We start from the raw sequence: 24496 nt of genomic DNA, 5'->3' as shown, positions 1-24496 counted from the left end.
TGCACAACCGATTTGAACAATACCGATATCAGATGAACGGGCTAGGTAAGGGTTAACTGATGAATTATTATGATCGAATACGTGGTTTAAAAGTTGTGTAAAGAAAGTCATATTTGATATAGACAAAAAATTCTACTATAAATAATCGAATCTAAAATGATATTTTATCGAATGATATATAATCGAGTCCAACCTAAAGATGAGTACAGTGACGTTTCGATTATACCACGATCAAAAAAAACTTTTGGAACATAGTGATAGTGCAAACATTTGGAACATAGTGATAGTGCAAAATAGTGAATAAACGTTCATGGTTTGAATAATACTAATAAAAGTTTCTACATTGTATGGGCCCTGTAATTGAATCCCTGAAAGTGCTATAAAGTAAATGACGACACTTCTTCTTCTACCTTTCTGAATGTTAGTCTAAATGAAGTTTTGAAAAAGAAGTATGCAAATTTACTTAGTTTAGTAAGGGTACACTATCGAAAAATCAAGTTAGGAGAAGATGCTACCAGCCCCACACACCAGTTGGCACGAAATCTGTCAAAACATAAAAGTAGTGACAGTTCCCAGCGTGCGCTCTGCATTTCGTTTTCGCCCTACTCACCTTTGTTCTCACGCCTCAAGAAGGAAAGCTCCGACAGCCACGCCATCAAACGACGCTAATTTTCAGTGACGCAACTCCGGCGGAGCCCGCGCGATATAATTTGCCGGCAACGCACAGCTCATGACACTCTCGTTAGAAAGAGCAACAAAACATATTCAGCTGCGGAAGTCGCCATCAACAGCTGGTTGTCAGCCGCGCGGTTCAACAGGGTCAACGATTATGGCGCTCGAGTGGCTACCAGAGATGGTACACCCTCTCCTCTAGTATGGCTATACTAACTAAGGACGATGATGTGAGCGATTATCGATGCGAACTTATGGGATGATGGATAGCAGCAAGCTGTTGCTAAAGTAGTTTTCCGGATTGCCAAATCGCGTTGTGCGGAATTTTAATTACAGACGCTCGTTTTGCCCCCGCGGATGGCACGATCATTTCAACGTCATACATATTGGCAGAGTTCGTGATCAGGCGTGTGTATTATATATAGTTCCCTGATAGCCTAGTCCCTAGAAGGAGTTACAAATAATTTAAAGAGCATGATTCGATTTGCCTTAGCATCGTATAATGGCGATGGCCGAAATCGCGCTCGGTTCGGTTCGAAATTGGCGAATTTTTCGTAACACAGTAACCTCTCAATTGGCGTCCGGGAAGCAAAAACGTATTTTGCGTAATAGTTTGTTTCGTGAGATTTTATCAACAAGCTTGTAGTTTAATTACTTTCATATAGCATTGACATGTTGTAAATAAATACTCATATTTTAAATTGTATTTCGAACATCTTTTTTATTTTTTTCAAAACCCATAATGGACAAACAACACTTCAGTACGCCTCCACGAAAGTGAGAGTAGCCGGTTGTCACGTCCCATGTCGGGAAAGCGGACACCGAGTGCGCACACGAATGCACTATAATTAGGCTTCCCGCGCGAGATGACCATCAGCGGCAACCGAAATGTACGTGAAGTTTGTAAATCTCACGCGCCCCGACAAACGGCATGTTTACTTTTTAATGCAGACCGGTCCGCTTTGAAAACGATAGTTCCAATCAAAAGCCGCCCCGCGAGCCGTCATGAAGTGGCGGTTCTTCTGCTTGCGTGCGCTGAAGCTGAATTGCTTACTTCTCCTTCGTTGGAGAGTGCGCGGTTAGCCACTACAGAGTTTGAAATTGATCAATTCTGATTCCGCGTGCTCATGCACGCAGCCAACTTTCCTCCGTCGCTTTCTGGTCTTATGCAACCGGAGAGCAGAGTAGATCACGGGTATCATCGATTCGATGGGACTATGGCCGGCAGTATCGCACACTCTGTCTGTCTTTTTTTCCTCTTGCGAATCAATGTTTCGATCCTGGGAACGATGGAATGATTGATTCAAGCGAAATAAAAATGAGAAAAAAAACATAGTCATGTCTTACAGTGTTCACTCCGTAATGATAGAGTAATTTGAACCTTAGTTAGGAACTGCAGGAGCATTTCGTGATATCAGAATACATAATCCTCAAAAAAAACAGAAGTCAAAGATTTTGATGAAGTATTTTAAGTCATTTTTCATTGATAATAAAAAAAATGCGATTTTTCCAAAAGCGTTTCCACTCAAAATAACCTGGAAACGAGATGTAGAAAACTTAGACAGTTTAATTGCCTAAAACTTTCCTAAACAAATCAAAGTAGGCACTCTTAACCCTCTAGTGCCCAGTGCAGCCTTCAGACACGCTTCAGTTGACCCTCTAGAAAGCTTCAATAAATACTTTTAAATTGTGATAAAGATTCATAGTGATTTTACCAATTTGTTTCCATTGTTACGGTCATTTTATGGTCGTCATGAACGACCTAGTGAAATCACAATCGGAGGTGTTGATGCCTAATTAACTAATAAAATTGTCTTTGTTGGAAAATCAACAGTTTGGACGACCTTGGATAAAACGATATCGATCCGTGACTTTTTATTGTCCAAATTGAAAGATCTGAGCTTGGTTATCGAGTGGTTCCAATCTGGCGGCGCCACACGCACGTGGAATAACCGATATTTAAATTTCAATTTGGTGAGAATTTTTTTTTTTTTCGTTTGGCCCTGTAAATAGGCCACCAAGGTCATGCGATTTGACACCACTGGACTATATTTGTGGGACTATGTGAAATTGCCTTACAAGGCAACAAAACAAGTGTTATTAATGGAATTCGAGCCAAAACGCTAAAAATAAGTACCTAATGCAAAATTGGACTTTTCGTATGAACAATTCGAAACGTAGCCGTGGTCAACATTTGCTTATAACCAGGGCAGTGCTGATAAAAGTCATTTTCCCCAGCAAAATTCTTCGAAAATTACAGCCAATCATTTTCAATTTTCACTTCCAATGATCGCAGCACTCTTTTAGACACACTAGATTTTCGTCCTAGTAACGTGCTGTTATACTTAGATGAAATAGATTGCGCGCATCGTTCACGGTTACGGAATAAAATTTGACGACAAATCCAACCAAATGATCTTCACTTCAAAGCGAAAAAGAAAAACAAACAGTCCACTCAACCAAAATAAACCTCACCGAAACACTTTTTCACTGACACTGACCGATGCCCTGACAATCTTCGTTGACTGATAAACTGATTTTGTTGTCTTGCTTTTATTGCATGAAATATAATGAGGTGTTTTAACAGTTCACTTCCATGCGAAAAGCGGGAAAGGAGAACTCTGAAAGGATTGTGAAAAAATAACGTTTATGGATGCTTTTATTCACTTTCACTCAAGAGTGTCAACAAATATCAACCCTGAACCAGGGTATCGATTCCAGTTTAATAAACAGGTACTAATTATGGAATGGAATCAAATCATCTATTGAAAGATTGAAATCGGAAAATGATCCTTCCGTAGTTCGAAAAACTTCGTTCGCACAAAAGTATGCAAAAATCGGCAGCCATTTTGGAAAAAAAGGCTGACAAAAATCTTCAGAAACTATAAAAAACTGCAAGTTTCTGTAGGTGAGGGTGCCAATCACTTATATGGGAAAAAAGTAACCATAAGTTTAAAAAAATCCTACACAAAATATTCATCTACCCGATAAAACACCCTATGCAAAGTTTTAGCTCGATCGGACGTGGGTGGCGCAAAACGATTGAAGTTTGACCTTGAGAAATTCAAAAAATCACCAAAGTTGTGATTTTTTTCTGAACATGATACCAGATCTCGACGTTTCAGGCATTTTCAAGCCATCTGGGACCAGAAAAAAGTACAGAGTCCGCTTTAAGAAGCGGGTGGTCCTGGGTTCGAATCTTTGTAGAATCAGGCCATTTGGTTGTCAAAGGACTTCAACATGGGTTTATTCTCAGGCTCCCCACTACATACCCTTCCTTCAAGCTGAATTCTGTATTATCCCTGCTGACTTTCATCCTAACAAAAATAAGTCCCTCTTATAATAAAACTGGTCTGAGTAACGTATAATAGTTCTCTTCAGGGAATTGTGGTTATGGCACGATCTTGGCTGGAGGAACGAGGTTCGGTAAGACTCCTTCCTCTTGACAAAAAAAAGTTCTACTTATAATAAAACTGACTAGAGGTAAAGCACTAAATGCCTATTCAAGGAATTGTAATTGTGACACGGTGTTGGTAAGAGGAACGAGGTTTCGATAACACTCCTTCCTATTGACAAAATAAGCCCCTCTTAGAATAAACCTGGCTAGAGAGGAACGTTAGGTGAAGTCTCACTCCAGGGAATTATAATTTGGCGATATTGGTAGGATAGAAAGAGGCTCGGTATTGTAGAGCAGTAAGCTTGAAACGGAAGGGTAAAATCTCACACACAAGCACGGATATAAATGAAAAAAGCGTATCATTCATTTCAATAGTGATACTCGCCAATAATATGAAGTGCGGAATACAAAAAACACCTGGGCAATATCACAATAGATCAAATGTCTCTGGTCGCAGTGATGAGAATCGAAATAGCTGCGCGAAATGTTCAGTTTCTTTTTTATGCATCGAAAATGTAGATCCCTGGTCAGGCTTCGGAAAAGTACTGCGGTGCGACGCTATACAAACGACTGGGCTCTCTTTTTACTATAACAAGCTATTCATAAGAGCTCACATAGAGCTAAAGCTTCCACAGGCAACTAAGCTGTCTTGTGTTGCACACGACCGCTCATTCTTGCGCTTGTATTTTGTTCGTTCCGACATGGCAGACTAGTTTGTTCATTTTGAGGGTGTCCTTTTAGTTTGGCCTGCGCTGTTGACAGCCTGCTGATCGGATGCAGCTGTCATCGATGGTACTGAACTTGCACTCCTGCGTTTCTCATTTTTCTTAGGCCGATGCCAAAATGCAGGAGTTCTAAATCGTGCTCCGCAAGTGCTCCGCAAGTGCTCCGCGGCGTTTTTGATAAAAGTAAAAACCAACCGCAATTTTATTCTGTCAGTTTTCCACATCTTTTACTCGGTGGAATACTTTGTTAAATGCAAGTTTTGGGCGGAGCACATGCCATCATGCATTTTCAAATCAATGAACCTCCTGGAAAAGGTTGTATTTACGTCAACGTAACAGCTACTCACTCCCGATCTACAAAAACTCAGCAGGGATGCAGTGCTTTCAAGCTATTTTGTGATGCCTTAATTCTTAACAAGCTTTCATGGCGTCACCCAAGCCTGACGAATCCAGAGTTTGTTTATCTCTGCCTCAATGTCTCTGCCGTTACTGTCGACAACCTTTTCTTCACGAACTAATTTAATTTTTTATCTTATGACTACCTTTTAGGTTTAGTAAAGTGAGCAATGTATATAATTTTAAGGGAACGCGAAAAATGAATAAGGGCAGAGGGAGTGACTTAGTGACTTAGTTCATTTGTCGCATCCTCGTAAAATCATATACATTGCCCACTTTACTAAACTCTTTCTCCTTCAACCTCGAGAAGTTGCTTTTAACGCAAAACAAAAAAAAAATTACTGCCAGACATAGGGGTGTGCGAAACTGGCTTTTCTGGTGTCGAAACGAAACGAAACGAAATTAACCCTTAATTTCGATTTCGCCAAATTAGTCGAAACGAAATCAGGGTGGATTTCGAGTTCTCGAGACGAAACGAAATTGGTCTCTAAATTTCGCGAAATTTCGAAAAATAAAATAAATGTTTCTGAAACATAGCATTACAATGATTTGTAACGTTGGAGCGTACGCTAACGAAGTACCCTTTAACAGCTGATCGCAAGGTGCTTACCTGGTCGACGAAGAGTAACGTAGGTATTCCGTTATCGATAAACCGACAATGACGAGAAAATCAAAAATGTTAAAAACTAAAATCTTGATGCATTCATTTATACAGATTATATTGCAGGTAATAGTAGCGCGATAGATACAAATGATATAAAGGTCAAACTCGAAATGTCTTTGTAAATAATAATTTAATGAACTTCTGAACTGATTCTTTTGGTTTGAATGCAACTATGTTTAAAATAGTAATCCTTCTTTCATAGCACTTTCATCATTCAAAATCCAAGTTTTGTCCTAGAGCTCGAACTGGAAAAAATGAGAGATGGTAGGTAGGTTTTCAACCATTCCTGTGAGTTTTGGTGTCCCTAGCAAAGATAACTTTTCCAAAGAGTTGTTCCCTATGCAAACGTAAAAGCGACGAATCCGATAAGCAATTCCTCGGCGGCATCTCTATCTTCTGCATTCTTTTAAAGCAGCAAAATTCACAGGAATGGTTAAAAAGCTGTAAAACCTTTGGAGGGCAACTTATTTTTCGCTTTTGTCGACCAGTGTTATTGAATTTTTTTTAACACCGTTTAGTCAGACTAGACTAAGTGACATTTTTATCAAATCGAGGAAAATAAAATTTAAGTTAACTATTCTGTAAACTTTGAAGTTTCCAATATTTTTGCACATTTTTTAATATAACTTAAAATTACTTTTTAACTGAGCAGTTCCACAAAAAATGTCTCAGTTTCAATATTTTTTGTCATTTTAGATTTGGCCTAAACTTTGCATAAACGTTTCTATAGGCTGAGAAGCTAGTTAAAATGCTATTTTGGGAGGGTTATTGTGATTATAAATATTTTCAGAGCCAAAAGTTTTTTGATCAGTGTGACGTCTCTGGAAAAGTTTTAGACAGTAATTTTATCTTTCCGATAAAAAAAACTCTGAAAAATAGATTTTTTTAATGTAAAAGAAACATTAAAATTAACATAAAAAAGCTTATTTTTCAAAAATCTTTTTTTGTGTAAAAATTACAAAAAAAAATACCGAAGCGATGAAGAAATCAAAGAAAAATTAAATTAAAAAAAAAATTACAACATGTTTATTTTTGGAAGGACAATATTATTATCTATAACTTTGCCAAAGGCACTATGCCAATCAAACCAACTGTTTCGATTATAAAAATATTTTAATTACCCACAGAGTGTCCAATTGGAGATTAAAATTATTTTTTCAGCTAAATCGGTTTGTTTGACTGGCATAACTAGTGTCTCTGGTAAGGTTGTAGAAAATAATTTTGTCCTAAAAAAATATGCCCTGTGAGTTTCTGCGACACCCAAATAATAAAATGCATTCGGGACCATTCCTAAACTACGTGGTCATATTTTGATCCCTTTCATACCCCCCTTCTCCTCCGTGGTCTTTCGTGGTCTTTTGTTTTGTGATCTTATTCTGCAAATATATGTACAATAAAGTATGAAAAATTTATGAAAAAAATGAAGGTTCAAGAAAACTGATTATTAGATAATGCGCAAATTGTAAATAGAATTTTCAGTAATATCATTTTCTCAAAACCAAAATAACAAACAGATAATGGTTGTTTAATTATTGATAATATTTCATTGTCTTTAACAAATATAATAATTTCCTTACCTGAAAGTAATTTAAAATACGCTTTTCTGTTGAGTATATTCAAAATGATTTTTAATTTGTTGTTGAGTATCAAAATAAATAAAATTTGTTTAAGCAGATTGATCATCTACGATAAATTTTTCGCTTATAGTTATGGTAAGTTGTATACTCATCTAGAAATCATCTAGAAAAATATTTAGTTGATAATAAGTGAAACCTTTTAATTTAATTTTAATTTAATTTATTTCCGATATATTTTTTACACTTGAATCGCTAGAACAAGTTTGCACTTCCAGTGAGCATCTGCTCTTTTAAGGAAGTGTGATACGATGTTGTTAACTATAAGTTGAAGCTGGTGATGATACTTGTCGACAATTGTGGGGTGGTGCTGGTGGTTCGCGCGTTGATGGCGTTGCTCTGGTTACGGCGTACGGCAGAGACATTGGTGAGTAGTGTTTTGTGGTATTCGGGTGTAATCCAGAATTGGGCTAGATACTGTGGTATTTTCGTTTTCATGATAGCTCGCAAACGACGCTTGAAGATATATGTTGTGGGGGCATTTTTACTTGATGGGGGGAGGTCGTTAAACAGTTTGCTACCAATGTACGACATTTTTTGCGACCGTATTCCGTGTTGAATCGTGGCAAATACAGGTGACCAGTTTGTCTGCTTGAGCGGTTTTCGTGCATTCTTCTTGTGACAAGGACGGTTGAAGTGATGTTATTTCGCAAGTGGATCAACATTTGATACTCCTGGGGTACACGGATTGGTAGGGTTGAGTCCCTGGGATCTTCGTATAGTAGATGAGTGGGATACAGATGAGGTTTCCGGAACACGGCTTTCAAGCTTCTGTTTTGTATCACCTGTAGCCTTCTCAAAGAAGATTTGCAAGCCAGTCCCCACGTTGCAACTAGGTACTGGAGCCGAGAATGGATTAGTAAGAAGTATAGTGTTTTCATAGTCGCCAAAGGCAAAAATGATGAAACCTTCCTTAATATACCACAGAGTGATGTTAGCTTTCGCTTGAGAGACTCAAGATGGGCCTTCCAGTTCATTCTATTGTCTAGCGTTAGGCCGAGAAATGGGTATTCAAATACTTCTTCGATGACACGATTGGCGATTTCAATTGGCTCGCGAGCCGGGAGTTCTCTGCGGAACGAGTGAATGAGCATATACTTGGTTTTCGATAGATTCATTGACATCAAATTAGTTTGAAGCTGGATAGCAGTGCATTCTGTTTCTTGATAGAAGACTGACGTGTCGTCAGCAAAGAGACGTAACTTTCCATGCAGCTCTAACTTGGCCAGGTCATTAATAAACAGCAGAAAAAGAATTGGCCCCAAGTTACTACCTTGGGGCACACCAGTCGACACGGCCCCATAGTGATCAACGGGTAATCATCTTTTAGGCACCTGACGATAGCATTACTTAAACCTGGAACGTAGGGGAGTGATGCGATAAAAAGCCCGAGAAAAAGAAATTGAATCCACCAACGCATCGTGCTTTGTGATGTGGTAAAAGTTTGTAGGTAATCTCTAAACTGCCGCTCATAGCAAGTCCGTCCCATTTGCGTTTTGGTGCTGACGAGAAAACAGCAATTGAAAATCGTAACGCTTTAGGTGAAATTTTGCACTCAAATGCTTTTTCAATCAATACCATCAACAGAATTTAGTACTGCAATGACAATCTAACACTTTTGCATCATAAAACTCGCATGAACACCGAAATTTGATTAAAATTTGTTGAAAATCATAAGCTGGGACTCTCATGCGATTACTTTTACGGTACGTAGCCAGAATGATAGCAAGTCAGTCCCATAGCCAGCTACGACCGGTGATGAAAAACAAACTACTGCAAATCGATGGCGGTGCTATACCGTGCGTTTGGAATGAATCTATCGCTGGTCAATTCATAAATGACCTTCTTTCGTGCTTTATTAAACAAGTTTTTTGTGAGAAGCATAACACAATATACCTACCAACTGCGCCGCTCAAAATAAAATTAGATTTTGTTTTTACATACTGATAAATTCAAAGTCAGTTTAGGTGTAGGAACTTGTTCTAAATTTTCCTGAGAGCGGACACACGTTCGTGACGGCGGACAGCTTTCACGTAGCAGTGGAAACAAATATGAAAGAATACCTATAGCTTAGGAAAATGTTTGCTCCGTTAAAAAACAGCTAAGTAGCGTACCGAAGTATTTAATATGACTGACAAATTCTTCAAAACGAAATTCACGACAATAATTGAACAATTCTTAAGCACGTCGTTACATAAAATACGGATAAAATACGAAAAGTAGTATTTACTCAAGAATGCTTCAACTAACAATACAGTGACACACCTAAAGCGTTCACTGTCAACAAAAAACAGCTGAAAGAAGCTACTGGTGGAAACTTTGTCTTGACGAAAACATTGTACTATCAGCTAGAGCCACACGATGTAGAACGCGTAAAATTTAATCAAACCGCCTATCGAATATCACTTGATACATCCAATTCTAAACCTGAAGACCATTAGTTTTGGTAAATATCACATTTTTCATAATCATTATTGGCTGTGGGGTTAAATTGCGAAGATTTTTTCAATGGGACCGACTAGCGATCACTTTTGCTATGGGACAAACCAACTTGCTATTTTTTTCATAGTTCCTCAGAAAAAAGTATTCAAAAATATTTGTTTTATCAAAAGTAGATATAAAAAGGAATTGATTCCATAAATAAACTCAAAATTGATAAAAATGCAATTGGGACGGACTTGCCATGAGCGGCAGTAAAGCTCAAACTAACTCTAACGTTTCAATATAGGTACTTTGAAAGAGATCCTATAGACAGCTATGACAACCTATCGTAAAGCTTTGTACGAAAAACGGTACAACTATATGTAAGTTTTTTGAAAAAAACAATGTCAGAGTTTTTGAAGAAAAAAAAATGTACTATTTTTATAAAGCGTTTTTAATAAACTTGTAGATCCCCTTAGGAAGGCCAAGTTCAAAGGCCGAAACGTCGGACATAAAACCTAGTAGCGTTTTGATACACCCCTAAGACTGAAAAAGCCGTATTTCCCTTGAAATAAATTACAAAGTTTTTGAATGTCGAACAAAATATAAACATCTTTCTTTCTTCCTTCAGTTCACGAACATCCAGGTCTTATATATTGTTTTTAAGACCAAAACGTTGATTTTTTTACCGGTCGTTGAGTATTGAAATATACTTTCAGGAAAAATAACATAAATCCCGACGCATTGCAAAATAGAACTATTATTCTAAAGAAGTAAATGCCATATAAGGCAAAGCCTGTTTAAAACAAAAAAAAATTTTCTTCGTTCGGATAAATTTGAAATATGTTTCAAAAATTTGCTTACAGTTAATTGCTGACAACTCTCAAACTTTCCGTGACACTTATTAATTAGTCGTGTCAAATAAATATATTAATTAAAAAATTGCGAAAGCTTCGACTTGACTTAGTGGCAATAATAAATTATAAGTCAGAAAAAAGACTACGTGGTCTATTCGTTAACCCGCACGCGGGGGGATTTTTCGTGGTCTTTTGATAAGCCACCCCCCGTCTCCCTATATATGACTACGTGTTTGGGAACGGCCCCTTTGAAACAAACCAAAAATTATTTTTCTTTCAACCAATCAACAGTTAGAATGGAATGTTGTAATGCAACAAACAAATAGTTTTCTCTTTACTCAATCAAGTTATTCGAAATCATCCTCGTTCTCTTATTTCTCGTTCTTTCTAACCTTTCTTTTCTTCTACCTTGTATATTCGTCAAGTGCAAAGTCAGAATCACTTCTATGCCATAATCTGAACTTGTTTTTGACATTGTAAAATTGTGTGTCCCCTAAACAAGAGTAACATTTCTCAATTATGTGTTCAACGATAGCGAACCATTTACTTTTTATTCATTCATTGATCAAGTATACTCTTTTGATAACACGTTTAAAATATTTTTGATAAGGTACCTGGCAATTTTGAAACTTATGCTGACTTTGAAGTCAGAGTGTTTTGAAACAATACTAAAAATTCAGGCAATTACAACTTTTTCTGCTTAACACATCGATCACTCTGTCTGCACACTATAAGGCATGATATCTGGTCAGCCTAGTGATAGCAATGAACTATCTGATAAAACACATTTAAATACACTACGGTGTGCGAAGAGGAGTCCTCTAACACAGAGAAATCCGAAAAAACGCTTGAAAATTTTTACATGTCGAGTAGCATAGAACATTTGGCCTGTAAGATAGAGCTTCAGAGCTTTAGTTTTGACAGAAATTGCTATGCCCTCCTAAACGAAAGACAAAAAGTGACCTCTTTAACCTTGTGGGCTGCAAATATAACCACATTTTGATGTACGTAAAAGATGCGTAAAATTTATTCCTACAAACAAATTACTAGATACCTTGTAGCGCATTTGGACGGCTTCATATTCCTCGAATTTGACTTCAGTGATGACATGAATTTTATGCTCTGCGTGAATAAAAAATACCTCCCGCATGATGTTACGGTTTTGTCTTTAGAAACAAAAATTACCGGCTGAGAGTTTATTCTTCTATAACTGACTTAGTATACCAGATATCTGTTGAGATATATTCAATTTAATTTATAGTCGCAATGAGCACAAACCAAAATAATGTAATAATGTGCATCGGAAATTTGGTCCGAAATTTCGCGAAATTTCGTAATCGTCGAAATTGGAACTTTAATTTCGCGAAATTTTAGGCGGAATTTAGCGAAATTCAACGAAATTTTTCGGCAATTTCGCGAAACCGAAATTTCGCGAAATTTCGGGAAATTTCGAGTTTTGCGAAATTATACGAAATCATTCGAAATCTCGCACAGCCTTAGCCAGACACCTGAGAGACGAACCTCAGGTAGTGTGGGGTTTAAGCCACTAAAAATCATCCAGTTTTCAGCCCATAGTACTCCACGGGACGACAGCTAGATATTGCTCCAGGGAGCGGCTTTTATGGTCTGTGCAACCTCCTGGCTCTATCAAGTCTCCTAGCTGATTAGCTAACTAACCTGGAGACTGGCCCGCTCACTAGCATCATGTCAATCGGCGCACGCGCAAAACGAGGATGTACGAAGATGACATGCTCATTAGTCTCTTCCGCATCCACGCACTCGGGGCACTCGCAGCACATGGGGGACCCGGATGCCCGAACCTCTGTATCTGCACAGGCCTGAAGCAACCTGACAGGATCTGTGTCCGGTGAAAGTTTCTTTCTCCATGGCGACTTTCAACCCATCCGGATACCACCGGAATAAGTCGGTATCCGGATGGGCTGAGAGGCGCCACTTGGTCTACCCTTCGCGGAGTTAGACTGATCATCGAGAATGATCTTCTGGTACCTCGTATGCCCCTTGTGTCACGTTGTTCGGAGCATTTTACGTCTCTAATGGCTATACTGATAGGCATCATGCCGGACAGGATGCAGATTGCATCGTACGACACTGTACGATACGCACTCGTAACCCTCGGGCACATGAGTAGTAGACACTTTCCAGTTGACTACGATAACTGTTAGTACCTGGTGCTTTGGACCACACTGGTCCACCCTACTTAAGTATGGATGAAACCACGCTGGCAAAAAGTTTACGCATGCTGCCATTCACCCAGTAGCGTAGCTAGGGGGGTGCGGTTGGTGCGGTCCGCACCAGGCCCACCACTCAAAGGGGCCCTAAAATCTTGCGAACACCGAACCGGTCAACATGCCCATCTCAACTCAACCTCATGTATTTGTGCTCGCCACTCTGCCTTCGTGATCCACACGGACAGAGTAAACGTGATACCGATGTTCATTTTTAACATGATTTGTGATTCGACCGACGCCGAAGTTGAATGTTTTCCGATCGCAGAAAACATTCGATGCAACCAAAGATGACTAGAACAAGATACCTGACTCTTTCAGAATTCATCGGACATGATTGTCGCTGCGCGTGAGCAAAAGTCGAACTAATTTATACACTGTTAATTTGATGTAGACTTGACGTCAAAATCAACTGACGACAAGGCCAAGACATGACTGCTGAAAGGTGAAATATTTTTTTTAAGTATCCATGTGGACGACTATACGGTGCTGCCATCTTAAAAATGATAATAATGTGTACGAATGTTTAGTTCTCAAACATGAAACTTTCCAGAAGAATCAAGTATCGGCGCATCAATTAAGCGTACTATCAGAACTTCCTGATAACCACTATCAGCACACTCTACAGCCAAGTTTTCCACTCTTGCCTAGGTTAATAAAGTTAGTAATTACAATAAAGCTTCTACAAATATTTCCACCAAAAACCAAACGCGAAATTCCTAGGTTGATATGGCAATCATAGTAATAACAATAAAACCGCTCTAGAAGCATTTGTAAATTGTCTCATATTCTATTGGCAGATGGCATTACTTCTTTAAGAGCGACATCAAGTCATTGTGCTCTGCTACTAGAAACAATAAATTCAATTTAACTTATCATTGCTTGACAGCAACCACATTAGCTAAAGTTTGTGCTACTTTACACAAACGGTAACATTTGCTTCATATTTATATGAATATGTATCGGGTTTGTATATTCTGTTCTTTATAACATCAACCAGAAATGTGAGAAAATGATATGTTTATATATGACAAAATAGCGTTGACGAGAGTGTTGTACATAATTTATGTCCTCGCTACTTTCGGAAGTATCTTCTAGTATCTACACTACTTCAGATTACAATTTACCAGGGACATTTTCTGTGATATATGAAGACACTCGAGAATTATAAACGCGACTCCCATGTTACCTAGCATGCGACATATCAAAATTCAAGTTTTGGTAGAACGAGACCTGAAAATAAATATAACCCCTCAATATAAACCCCACTCTGACGAGCTGACCAAACTGCTACACCTTTTTCATATACAATCTTGAACAGCTCAACGATCGATGACGGACTATGCACGGTAAATCGGTTTTGCTCATAATGTCAATTTTATGAGAATTTAAGTCATCAGATGGCAGCACTAACCATCGGAAAGTGGTCGTGTTCAAAATGTATGAAAAATCTGGAAGTTAGGTATCTTGTCCTAGTTATCTTTGATGCAACGTGGAAACACGTAATAAAGGAGCGTTTTTTTGCGATGCTGAAAACGCTGTCTAGGGTATTTGTTTAATTATTCATCTCATTAGGCCGACGTTCACGAAGAATGCATGGAGTAAACACCAGATTTACACGAAATCGTTGAACAAACGAACAAAATATGATTACTTCCTTTCATAGAATCGCCCATCAATGGAAATTTGGTTGGTTTTATCCTGAATTTTGTAAAACAAACCATTTTTCACAACATTCCCATACTCATCTCACCTAAACCACTGCTTAATTATTCATCTCACGACGCCCCCATATTCATCACACATATTGACCACTTTGTTAATGAACGTTGCCGCATACCGTCGTAGTAGGTTACCTAGGTATCCGCTGTAGTTGTTTATGCACAAATTGGTAGTCTAGGTATCCACTGCAGTGCTGTCGATTTATGTCAATTATGTTGGAATTATTCAAATTTAAAGCTTGTTTTTAAAAATTTAAGGTGAACATTTTGAAAATTAAAGTATTCTTAGTGTAGTGAGTGATTTTGTTTAGTGATTAATACAAAATGTAGTCCGCAAATGATGAATAAAATTTAGTTGGCTACTGAATGAATAGGTTGTAGCCGTATAGAGCAATGGGTAGATTTCGTTTTCTTGGTTAGATGATCGAAATAAATGAGTTTTTAGGTGTAGATGCCCGACTTTAATAACAAATTCAGAGATTTTAGGTAAGTTTTTGAGGATTCTACTTGATGAGATATCTAAAGTGAACTAATAAGAATCCGTACCATGGATTAGTTGATTGGTTTAGTTAGAAAATATGCGTTTTTTTCTAGTTTTCAATTGAGTTTTCGTTTTAAAATTGTGGGCTGAGATGAATAATGGAACAGTTCCCCTATCTGTGTTGCTAACATAAAACAGAGCTAGGGAAATAATCCGCGTTCGACTATATAATTTCTGATTTTGCCAATTAAGAAGCACGAAAAGTTAGTATCTTAATTAACCTTATTTTCGATTTTGCGGAAAACGGAATAAATAAGTATAAAAAAACTAATTTTTTTGTTTCTCTCAATTCCTTTCATGAAAGAAAAAACTATCCAGTCATTTTCATTGGGGGCCCACATTTTTGTTACCGCACCAGGCCCACCAAACCATAGCTACACCACTGCATTCACCGCTGAGCTGTTCGACATCATTCGATATAGTGCTACAATAGCCCTCTTGCAAGCATAGTTGATGTGACCCTTGAATGTGAGCTTAACGTCAAATATAACTCCCAAGAGCTTCAAGGATCGCTTTGAGGTAATGGACCTCCGTCTTATGATGCGTCAACTCCAGATTTCTGGAGTGCACCCAGTCTTCGACCTTCCGTATACAGCTCGCGGCCATCAACTCGACCTCCTCGATCGACTCGCCGTAGTCCTCTATCGTTATGTCGTCTGCAACGCCGACGATCACAACTCCTACAGGAAACTTGAGTTTCAACATCCCGTCATACATGACATTCCTCGAAACCGGTTCCAGGATTGAACCTTGCGAAACTCCTGCGGTAATTAGGACGCTCTTCTGACCCTCCACCGTGTTGTAAACAAATACTCGATTCTTGAAGTAATTTTTCAGGATCTTGTATAGCGACAACGGTACATGGATGTTCCTGAGCCCAAGCGATATGGAGTCCCAAATGGCGCTATTGAACGCATTTTTTACGTCGACCGTGACGATTGCGTAATAGCGTGTGCCCCGCCTCTTCCACTGGTGTGACAACTCCGCTGTCTTGGTGACGGAGAGGATAACATCCAACGTGGAGCTGCCCTTCCGGAAAACGAACTGGTTACTTGCAGACCGTTTACAGCCTCCGTGTACCTCACCAGAGGATAATCCTCTCAAGCACCTTGCCCGCAGTGCCCAGCAGGCAAATAGGCCTGTATGCCGATGGGTCCCCTGGCAATTTCCCAGCCTTCGCCAGTAAGATCAACCTCTGCCGCTTCCACCTCTCCAGGCACATGGATGACGTCTGAGAAATGCCGTCCGTCTACCAGAATAAAGTCGGTCTAAAAACAGACTTTTACCAACCTCAGGCCATTCTTATTACTGGCACGTAGTTTTATAAACGCGTTCCCAAGATTGGATCTAACGCTCGGAACCCACGCTCATCAGTCTTCCGCGACCGCACTTCTTGGATCCCGAGCAGGAGAAAATATCATTATAATATCACAACCAGATATTGAAAATTCACCTCATTTTGATCTTAATATGGTTTATGACTGCGACTTTTACCGGCACTATTCACCGTTCTCTGGCTACTATGCCGACATGTACCGGTTCGAGTAGAACTCTGATGTTTCAAGTACCGAATTTTAAGTCATTTTCCCTTTTCGTTCGCCTGTTCCCATGTTGTTGTATTTGCTTCTGAAAGTTCAAAGTAGTGTACTTTCGACACACTGCCTCACTATGGCCGCAAAGTCTAGTCTCACGACAGGGCCACCGTCGCAATTACCTGGTGAGACACCGCATCCGAGCGATAAGTCTATTTCTGAAAGGATTAAAAATTAGCATGTCTCCGATGAACCTACACCCAACGCAAACGGGGAACATTTTATTACTTTAGGGCAATTTTTTACTACTTATTGTGTCTTATGACTGCGCATTATACACAAAGAGTAACAAACAAAAAGTAATAAAAATTATGACGGCCACACGCTTGTTTGTGTTTCTTTAGAAGAACATACAGCCAAGCACCGCAATGCATGTGTTAGCAAGACTTCACTCGCTGCATTTGTATTGATGCAACGATCAGGTTCTTTTTTGTCCCCTTCATCCACACATAATTAGAATCTCAACCGTCAACCTCAAATGTCTAATTAGAAACACTTTCGTTTCGTCCCCCAGTGTTTATTTGAAATGAAAATATGTAATACTGTCTGACCAGAGTTGCCGAAGTTGCGAATATTGTCTGGATAGGCACAAGTTTTGTATTTTCAAACAGGTGCAAATGAGTTTCCACGAACCAATGAGTATGTGTTTTAGATATCTTGCAGGAAAGCGAATGTTTTTGTTTTTCTCTAACGCAGTTTACAGATCGTGATGTCATTTCAAGACGCATTTCAAGTCTTTGAAATCATCAACGTTTGCATACTCTATGACGGGGAAAATGCTGCTTGGCAGCTCTTGTCATATTTTTTCTCTACTCCGTATGCGAACTAATACACGCACACCGGATGAATTGGAGATTGAAAAAACTTGTAACATATGCAACATATGCGACGGTGTGTGTGTTTTTTTTTTTTTTTGCTTGAGATGGAAAGGGAGCAGTTTTCGACAGAAAAAATCTTGCATGTGGTTGAAACGGCCATTATTAGATAGTCGTACTCCCATAACACGTGCTAAATATATGGCAGTATGTGTTGTTACTTGACTAGGGAAGAATTTTATTGCCTTTTAAGTAATAGGTTTATTACCCAAAAGGCAATTTTGCGCTATTGCTTCTAAAGTAATAAGGAAAAGTTTTGCGTGTCCCCTTTTTCTACAAAAATCGGCCGCAGCTATCATGTCCGAACTCATAAATCTCTTCAAAGCCAGCTCTTCACTGCATAGTGACGTTGATTGAAAAGTCCCTGAGTTATCAGGAGACGGCGCTATGTGCCTTTCTTGATATTGAAGGGGCCTTCGATAACACGTCCTTTGCATCAATTAATACGGCTCTTACCAATAAGGGAATCGACCACACTTCAAGGAGCTGGATACACGCAATGCTCTCTAACAGAGTGATCACAGCAACCTTGGGAGATTCGTCTGTAACAATGTCAGTGATCAAGGGATGCCCGCAAGGAGGAATTCTCTCGCCCTTGTTATGGTCACTAGTTGTCGACGCACTTCTCAACAAGCTTTCACAGCTTGGCTACGAGGTCATTGGATACGCTGATGACATCGTCCTCATCGTCAAAGGTAAATAAGACGCAACTCTGTCGAGCCGAGCCTGGATGCCACCACGTTATGGTGTCTACAGGAGGGTCTAAACATAAACCCCTTAAAAACAGTCCTAATTCCATTCAGTAGACGAAGGACCCCAGTCAGACTGGGTTTCAGCAATGAAGTCAAATACCTCGGAATTATTCTGGATAAGAAACTGAACTGGTCTGCACAACTGGATCATGCCGCTAAGAAAGTGATCTGGGCCTGCAGAACTCTGCTCGGTAAGACCTGGGGACTGACATCAGACTTGGCACTCTGGTATCACAAGATCATTGCCCGACCAAGAATCACCTATGCTGCTCTGTGTGGTGGCCTAAGGTGAACGAAGTGACCGCGCAAGCCAAACTCAAAAAAGTTCAAAGACTTGCATGTCTTTCGGTTACCAGTGCTATGTGAACAACTCCAACTGCAGCCATGGAAACAATGCTCTGCCTACTGCCTCTACATCTTCATGTGAAAAAGGAAGCAGAGCTTGGCGCTCTGAGGTAACAAAGGAGGATAACTATACTCGAAAGGGACCAAATCGGCAACCTTCGCATACTTAGGGAGTTCAAACTAACTCCGATATTAACTACAGTCTCCGACTGGATGGACGTTAGGACCAACATGGATATTCCGTATAGAGTGATGGAAACAAACCGCTCTATGTGGAACAATGGAGGGCCTAATCTTCCTCCTGGCACCGTCAGTTTTTATACAGATGGCTCGAAAATGGGATCCCTAACGGGATCCGGTATATAGGTCCTGGTATCAGGGAAACATTTCCCTGGGCAATTGGCCCCCCGTTTTTCAAGCAGAGGTATACGCCATATATATCTGCGCTTAAATATGTCTGAAACGCAACTGCAGACATGCGAAAATCGGTATATTCTCGGACAGTCAAGCAGCACTACTAGCACTTGAATCCGTCAAATGCGCTTCCAAACTTGTTTGGGAATGCATTGAAACTCTACGGGAACTCTCCCGGCAGAACTCAGTTTTTCTGTTTTGGGTACCCGGACATTCCGGAGTCGAGGGTAATGAACAAGCTGACTACCTAGCAAGACAGGGATCAGCTCAGCGGTTCATTAGCCCCGAGCCGTTTCTGGGTACGTCCAATTCCGCTATCAAAAGCGAACTACTAACTTGGGAAAGGCTAAAAATAGCATCCCAATGGCAACAGGTACAGGGTTTTAGACAAGCTAAAAAGTTAATCTATCCAAACCCCGGAACCGCCAGAAAGTTACTTAGTCTAAATCGTAATGAACTACGGATAATCACGGGACTCCTTACCGGACACTGTCCATCTTTTTATCATTTAAAGAAAATCGGTGTACTGTTGAACGACACCTGCCGATTCTGCAAATCTAAACCAGAGAGTTCAGAGCATTTGCTCTGCTCTTGCGGAGCTCTTGCTTCCTCTAGGTACAACTTCTTAGGAAGTTACCTTTTAACACCATACCAAGTATGGAGCTCTAATCCCAAGCAGGTCATTAGTTTTAACAACTATGTTGTACCTAATTGGAGAACAGGTTTACAACCAAACAGTTCTACTCCATCAATGAGTACGAGCAATCCGTAACCTGTGCACAGCAATCGGGGCCAGCCACAAAAGACAATCAGCAAAACTGTCGCAGTGGCATTTCAGTACCCAGTAGGGTGGGGAATCGTTATATGGAAAAAAACGAAACTTGATAGCAGAAAGCCAGAACCAAGTTTTTTTGAAGTAGAATACTTCTCTCAGGAAGTTCGGCTACACAGGGATGTGAAATGAAAATCTAAAACCGGAAAAAGTGAAAAATATGTCCAATTTCAAATGCTAATAAATCGGTTAGTATTCGATGGATTTCCGTCGTTCTTGCAGCAATAGATTGGAAAATCTTCTAAGATTCTTCCCAAATGAAGATAATTGTAATTTTATTATTCAAACTATTGTACTATTGAAAATAGTCAAGCCTTATCAAAACGAAAAATTTGACCTCTGATTGGACGTTATATGATTGCTTCCAAACCACGGTCGACAGAATCATATACCTTGCAATTGAAAATATGCTATTTGGCCTATATAAGCCTGTTTCTGCCGAAGCCGCTCATAATGTCATAAAAGTTCTAGGCAGCGACAACAGCAGTCATCCCTTAGCAGTAGCAGTGCAGTGGATACCAGCGATAGCGGATAGCGGCCACAGCTGTGGCGTAGCAATGGATAGCGGACTAGTTGCAGCGGATCTCAGCATCGATAGCAGCTGGGCCAGCTGATGCAAGGACAGCGGATACCAATGGCAGCGTATAGCGGCCACAACTGCAGTTGCAGCGGGTATACCTGACCATGAAGCATTTATGCAATAATTGAATGAAAATTGCAATCGCAGCAATCGGCCTTTTTCAAGGCTACTAAATGTTTTTGGAAGAGCATAATGAATGGTTATTGATAAACTGCAACTGAGGTTTGATGCTGCCGCAAATGCACAGCAGTGTGATGTTTATTACGATTTGTTGATACTGTGCATAACAGGCGGTATATACGAAACAAATCCGATTTCAAACAGAAAAGTTCGGCACGTTCTGCTCACGATGCTGAGTCTGTTTTAAAAAACACTTCATGAACAAGGATGTAACGTCTTGCAGAAGACGGTTATGGTTAGACATCACAGCAGAATTTCGACTTCCATACTCATTTCTACCATCGGAAATATCAAACACGCAACAATTTGCTTCCATGCGACACGAGGACGGGAACATTTGTTTACATGTTATTTTGTTGCATTAATGAGTGCTCTAAATGAATTGAAGATTTATTATTTTCTCGTTCTGAGCTTTAACCAAAAGTTAATTATCTTAATTTGAATTCACGTGTATACTCTGACATGTTTGTTCTTTTCCTGTTCATTGAGGTCGTATTTATAAGTGCAAACTGAAATTAAGTAGTACTTCAACTTCATTTGCACAGAATTTTCAATACTGCCAATGAACGGTCAACATTTATTTACATTTATTATCTTTCTTGTAAAAGTATTCTACTTCAACCTTGCGGTCGTGGCTTTGCACACAACCCTTCTGTGATTTTTTGTTCTATTCCCAAACAATCCTATATTTATCGAAAGTCGATTGGTTTTGTCTCCGTTCGGCGCATTGCATTTCAAATTTATATGGAGAAACCAACTTTTATGCATTTTCCATTCTAAAGAGCTCAAAATGGCTCAAACCATAGGTTTCATAACTTCAAATGGTAGGTTTTTTGATGCCCAACAACTTGGCCGAAGACACTAAAGAGCTAGGGTGTCCCAAAAAATACTAGAGCTGTTCAAAGTTGAGTATGTCGAAATTTATGTTGCAAATCGTTTTTTCTGCTAACACTGCCAGTGTACCGGCGTCAGTCAGATTTCCATCAGAAGTAACCTCTGAAGCACGTTGTAGATTCTACATACGTCATATTTTGAAAACTCTGTTTATCTTCTTTCCAAAACTGCTAAAATATTGAAAATCGGTCAAGAAATGACTGAGTTAAAAAAATTGTATGCGCTGAAGTCCAAAAACCGTATTTTGAACATAACTTAAAATTTTAGAGGTGTTTGGAAAATTTCTAGTATGAGCGAATGTTACACTCAACAAGACCTACAACCTACACTAGGTCACTTCAGAAGTTCTAAATCGCTGTAGCACAGTGTAATAAACAAGTTCGACAAATTAAGTTACTTAATTAGTTTTGAGAGCCCCTAATCTGCTATACAAACGACTACCAACTAAAACATATTTTTTCTTTTTATTTACAGGTTATTATCACAGAAGTTAGCAATGAAAAGCCAACATACTTCTATACATTACACTAAATGTATTAGACTACAACAGGTGACAGAATAGTTTATTGCTTCAATCATTGCGCTTTCTAAATATTCCAAATTTTGTATAAACAGTTGATTTTCCTAACTTCCTTAGCCGCCAGGACACGAGCAATTTAGCCAATATAAACAACCAATATTCTTACGAATCTTGTACAATTGCCGAATGACTGGAAGCGAACTCATTCCAAAGTTCGTCCGGCGGCAGTCCGGAAAAGTGGAATCGAAAAACCACACCACTTCTCCAATTGAACAACCGTGACGCACTGCGGGGCATCACGTGCTGGGCCCAATGCTTTGACTGCTTTTCTCTGGTGAAAAACAAAAACGCAAAAAATTAACTAATTTCCTTGTGCTCTTGGGAAAGGTCGTTAGACGTTACGCGACGCGGGCAAACGAGGCAAGTCCCGCTTGCTCTACTCTACTCTTCGCAATTTCATTTGTTGTGTGCCGCCTCACCGCCCCGGCCACACAGTTGGACTTTAATGAGCAAAAGTTTAACAAGAAATCATCTTCAAAAACTACTAAACAATACACAATACGAGCTCGGTACGCACACGCTCGCAGTATGTGTCTCACTCTGGTAGTAAGTCAGTGGAAAAAGTTGGAAGGTATGAGGTAACTGATGATCGTTACGCCGCCAATTTATACTGCATAATTGAAACCCATAAGCTTTGCATCGAACGCTGATGAGTGGAAACTGCTGAAGGAGGCTGTTTGTTTGTTGTGTGTAAAACTTGGACCATCAGCAGCAGCAGTGGGTAGAGTACAGGGTCCATCATAGTACGGTACTTCAACCCTTACGCGTTGGTCGAAGGGGGCGGACGGGGCTTATGTTACTCCCCATTTATTTTTGCCCAGTTTATGTTTTTGTCCTGCTATTGTTTGTTTTGTTTAAAACTTGACTGAGCTTCCACTTAAACGAAAACCTAATTAGGAAGGCAATTTTGAACCGTAATAACTGTGCTGGTGTAAGCTTCGCTTGATTTCTAGCTTCACCATATTAGGTCTGCCAAGATTAATGCAAAAATAGTGCGTACCTACTTTCATGAATAGAAATGATAAATGATTGGGATATTCAGATGGTAAAAACAAAACTTATCACCAAACATTCATATTTGCAAACGACTCAGGCGATTATCTAAACACGAAAATTACAAAATGACTAGAGACTATCTATAAGTTTACTCTCAAAACGTGTCGAAGTCACTTGTTCGAACATGTCATAGTCGCTGTTCAAGTGTAATTCTCCCAATAACTCAAGCACTTTTATGCAAATCCATGTTCGTTCAGATCACGTTCGGGTACTTTCTGATTTGTGCCCTAACAAACAATATCCATTCATCATTGTAGACGAGTCAGGAGCCCGATTAGTTAAAATGTTGCATAAAGCGAGCGGGTCGCATCGCGTCAACGAATCACGCTTGTCATGTCACCTTTCACCCGAATGAGCTGCCGGCTGGCTGCAGGGCTGCCGGAGAACGATTCGTTTCATAAATTTACATCTTTCGTCTTCATAATTCAGTAACTCATTGCGGGCTTGCACGGCCTGTTCTATTATCGTGCTGTTTGATCTTAATATGGCCATTATTTTATTAGCTAACATTTTACCCAACAAGGTTGCCAATCCAAGGCGCTACTTGATACAGCCGGGACGCGAGGTTAGGTAACATTCCACCCGGTAAAAAACGAGATCAAAACAAAGTGATGATACCAAGCTATAACTTGGGCCTGCGGGTGGCCGAAACCAACATGCAAATCTAATGTGTTTCTCGTGTGCCTTATTAATTGAGAAATTACCGCAACCAAATGCCTGCGTGTTTTACTATTTGGCTTATTTAACAGTCCGTGTTAATTTAAATATTACACTTTAGTTGGCAAGCATATCGCCTGCACAAACAAATGATGAGATTGTTTTTGTTTATTTATAGCACCAAGTAAAGCTTTTCATTTTCATTTCGCTTTCGACAGTTCAACTCTTACTTTTCTTTACTTTATTGCTCGACGGACCGTAACCGGTCTAGGGCCGAACGAATTAGAGATATCCAGCTTCTTCTATCTTGGGCAGCCGTTATCCAGTCACCACGACCAGCAGATCGTGCATCTTCTTTCACTGCGCACATCCACAGAGTGCGAGGCTTACCACGAAAACGACGGCCTCTTCCTGGTTTTCTGCTGGAGATAGTTTTGGCGGCTCTTTCGTCTGGCATTCTGGCTA

At 39.6% G+C, this 24496-nt stretch overlaps 1 protein-coding gene across 4 annotated transcripts in view; it reads left to right on the top strand.

The window, feature by feature from the left end:
- LOC129720744 (uncharacterized protein DDB_G0275275) overlaps nucleotides 1-24496 on the top strand; it is a 385619-nt gene that overhangs the window by 170122 nt on the left and 191001 nt on the right. The window contains exon 4 of one of the 4 annotated variants that reach the window (XM_055672417.1): nucleotides 22213-22288. The exons of the other annotated variants lie outside the window; for them this stretch is intronic. The gene's annotated coding sequence lies outside the window, so the exon portion shown is untranslated. The remainder of the gene's footprint in view (nucleotides 1-22212; nucleotides 22289-24496) is intronic. 4 annotated transcript variants of the gene reach the window in all.

The sequence above is a fragment of the Wyeomyia smithii genome, chromosome 2 (genome assembly GCF_029784165.1).
Source record: "Wyeomyia smithii strain HCP4-BCI-WySm-NY-G18 chromosome 2, ASM2978416v1, whole genome shotgun sequence".
Taxonomy (NCBI): domain Eukaryota; kingdom Metazoa; phylum Arthropoda; class Insecta; order Diptera; family Culicidae; genus Wyeomyia; species Wyeomyia smithii.
This window is presented reverse-complemented; position numbering and strand designations above follow the sequence as displayed.